Source organism: Xyrauchen texanus, chromosome 31 (genome assembly GCF_025860055.1).
Source record: "Xyrauchen texanus isolate HMW12.3.18 chromosome 31, RBS_HiC_50CHRs, whole genome shotgun sequence".
NCBI lineage: Eukaryota > Metazoa > Chordata > Actinopteri > Cypriniformes > Catostomidae > Xyrauchen > Xyrauchen texanus.
This window is the reverse complement of record NC_068306.1, coordinates 36,852,887-36,856,979: the sequence shown is the minus strand read 5'-3', so window position 1 is coordinate 36,856,979 and position 4,093 is coordinate 36,852,887.

Sequence of the window (4,093 nt, the reverse complement as noted above, 5' to 3'; positions counted from 1 at the left end):
TGTATCTTTGACTAACTTTTTGTGATCCAATAACTAAAAATGTTTCACCCCAATTTACAACTATATTTAGCACTTACCATTTGCGATCAGATAATCCGAAACGTCTTACCAGCTGTTAACAGGGTCTTAAAATGACTGTAGCCAGAGCTAGGGAATGCTTTAGAACGACTTCTGGAAGAAGTCTCACCCACATTCGTTTCTCCAGTAAGAGCCCCAGAAAAAAGGTGGATAAGAGACGGGTTTCGGTTCCCAAACCTGGCCGTGTTTTCCATTCACTTAAATTATATGAAAAACAGCAGCTTGAACAATCTGCTAAACTTCTCCTTTTGTGATCCATGAAGCGAAAAAAATGTCATACAGTTTTCGAACAACACGAGTGTAAGTAAATGATGACAAAAGATGATGTTTTTTGTTGAACTATTCTTTTAAGTTAACTCAAAGAATATTTTTTATCATTAAACAACAAGGTCTCAAACATTTCAGCCTGTTCATAAGACAACATGGAAAAGTTGTAATTGTGTCACCAGTGTTGGCCTTAGGTTTTGACAATAACTGTCAACCCACGCTTAAAATAGGCTGTGGGAGATGAATCTCAGAGACTTCACGCCTGTAAATGGAATGCTGGAAAAGGTAACATAATCAACACCCATGCGCTTCAACCGTTCAAAGCTGCTAGACCTGTCATAGTTCATCACATGAGGGTTTGGAAAGCCATCAGGTAAGATTCGTCTTCACAAATCCAGCATGAATGTCACCAGTCAGAACGGCAGCACACAGTCTTTCTGAAGGCAGGTAGAGATATATATTTGCTTTGCATTACTGGACATATTTCATGCATTCTAATGCAATAATTTTCAGCTTCAAGATCCAGATTTTAGATTGGACATCAAGTGAAAAACTAACTCTTGTTACATTTATGTCCATCATGTGATCAGTTGAAAACTGTGAAAAACTTATCTTAATAGAATAGTTCAGCCACAAATGAAAATTCTCTCATCATTTACTCACCCTCTGGCCATCCCCATTCTTTCATCAGTAGAGCACAAATTAAGATTTTTAGAAGAGTTCATCAGCTCTCTTGGTCCATACAATGCAACTGAATGGGTACCAAAGCTTTGAAGCTGCAAAATTCACATAAATCAGTATAAAATTAATCTATAAGACTTCAGTGGTTGAATCAATATCTTCAAAAGTGATATGACAGGTGTGGTTGGGAAGCAGATCACTTTTACATTCTTCTTATGTTTTTGGTGGATTACATTCTTCTTGCAATTTTAAGCAAAAAAGGACTTTGAAGAAATTGCCAAAAAACTAAAGATTTCATACAAAGGTGTACACTACAGTCTTCAAAGACTAGAGAAGTAGACACCTCACATGTCCTCAGCTGACAGCTTCATTGAATTCTACCCACTCAACACCAGTTTCGTGTACAACAGTAAAGAGAAGACTCAGAGGGTGCAGGCCTTATGGGAAGAATTGCAAAGAAAAAGACACTTGAAACAGAAACAGAAAAATAAAAATTAAATGTTATAGTGGGCAAAGAAACACAGACATTGGACAACCGATAACTGGAAAAGAGTGTTATGGATATTAACCCCATTGAGCTTTTGTGGGATCAGTTAGACAGTCACATCTATGTCAAGTGCTACATGAAGCGTGGGGTGAAATGTCACCTGAGTATCTGGGCAGACTGACTGTTAGGGATACCTTGTCTTGTGTCACCGTTGCCGCTTGTTTACCTTTTTTGTCCCTTTTGTTTTCCGTAGTTTTCACTTTTGTCTTTTGTTTAGTTCCATAGTCTCCTTGTCAGCGTTTGTGTTCTCTGTCATTGTTTTCACCTGTCCCTCGTTAACTTGCCTTTTGCCTCTGTTTATTCCCTCGTCATCTTGTTGGAGTTCTGTCTGTTCATTGGTCCCCTGTTCCTGGGTTCATGTATTTATATCCTGGTTTTTGTTTCAGTCCTTGTCTTTCGTTGAATGTTGTTTAGCCCGGTTTCCTGTCCTTGCCGATGTTCCCTGTTTTATGTTTATTTCCCCATCGAGGGTTTTCCTTTGTGTTTGTTTTCTCAATAAAGTTAAGCTGCATTTTAGATCCGCTCTCCTCGTCTGCCTTCGCTGTCATTGCTGCATGTGGTGGATTTTTTTGGATGAGAACTCTGAAGTAGTTTAAGAAGTTCTGAATATTTTTTCAAATTGTAAAAGTAATTTTTCATGTTATTAATGTCCTGACTATACATTGTGGTCAGCTGAATGCCACTTTGGTGAACAAAAGTACCAATTTATTTCTATAAGAGCAAAATCTGTACATTATACCAAACTTTTGGCCACCAGTATACACACATATATATATATATATATATATATATATATATATATATATATATATATATATATATATTTAAGCAATATCACACAAGCAAGAGTGCAATATGTCCCTACATCAGCACTGCTGTGATTCAGCCGCAGGCCTTCTGAACTGAAGCTTCGTGGTTTTTTTGTTTACATCAGTATTTGTGGTGCGTTTGTGTGCTTATCCTGGTTGTCTTAACCGAGAGAAGAACGTGAGATTACGTCCATAACATGCCAATGCGAATACATTACACGAGAGGTCATGTGATCTCAGCGCTCTCATGAATGTGTATACTGGGGACCTGTGTAGCTCAGCTAGTATTGACGTTGACTACCACCCCTGGAGTCACGCGTTCGAATTCAGGGAATGCTGAATGACTCCAGCCAGGTCTCCTAAGCAACCAAATTGGCCCGGTTGCTAGGGAGGGTAGAATCACATGGGGTAACCTCCTCATGGTCGCTATAATGTGGTTCTCGCTTTCTGTGGGGCACATGGTGAGTTATGCATGGATGCCACGGAGAATAGCGAGGGCCACCACTCGAGCTACGTCTCCGCGGTAATGCGCTCAATAAAACATGACAAGATGCACGGATTGCCAGTCTCAGACATGGAGGTAACTGAGATTTGTCCTCCACCACCTGGAGTAAGGTGAGTCACTATGCCACGACGAGGACTTTGGGAATTAGGCATTCCAAATTGGGGAGAAACTCCCCCCCCGCCCCACAAATAAATTCATGTGTATACTGCTGCTGATCGGAAGTGATGGTTTATAGTTTAAAAAGTACTGAAATATTTAGCTTTTTCATACCAAAAGTGATTGTATCACTTTAGAAGACATTAATTTAACCGCTGGAGTTGTATGGGTGATGTTTATATTGACTGTTCTCCATCCACTTATTAAGATATTTTTCTATTTTTCTTCAATTATGTTCTGCATCTGAAGTCTGAGAATGGTCTGAAAGTCATACACATCTGAGATATCATGAGGGTGTGTAAATATAATGATTACTTTCTTCACTTTAAATGGATATTTCTCCAAAAACAATTTAAGATATGAAGAGATTTCAGTGCTACAATGTTTAGAAGTCTCTGCTGCAGAGTAAATACAGACGCGGAGCTGTCCGTGGTGCTGAGCAGGGATCCACTGTCCCTCACCATATGACTGTCGCTTTCTGTTCGTTCAGTGGATGACAGGGACAAGAGCAGACTGTCACACCGGACTGGCTCATCTCAGCATGGGCCTGTCTCATCAACCTCCAGTGGGCTCGGAGAGTGCCTACTAGACACGCCATTTCACTGGAACCAACTGGAGACCAACAATTTGAGGGCTATTTCAGTCTGGTATGAGGGCGATTTCAGATTTGTTTTAGCCACGGCCAACTCTTAATAGCAGCCTGCTATTATGCAATAGATAAGAGGAGAATTAAATGTGTGTCATAGGTATGATTTTAAAAAAGTTGAAAAATACATTTAATTAAGAAAAACTTTGACAGACAGGCAGTCAGACAGATAGACAGACAGAAAGGTAGGTAGGTAGACAGATAGACAGACAGACAGATAGATAGACAGACAGACAGGTAGGTAAGTAGACAGATAGACAGACAGATAGAGAGATAGATAGATAGATAGACAGACAGACAGACAGGTAGGTAGGTAGACAGATAGATAGACAGACAGACATATAGATAGACAGACAGACAGACAGATAGACAGACAGACAGATAGACAGACAGACAGACAGACA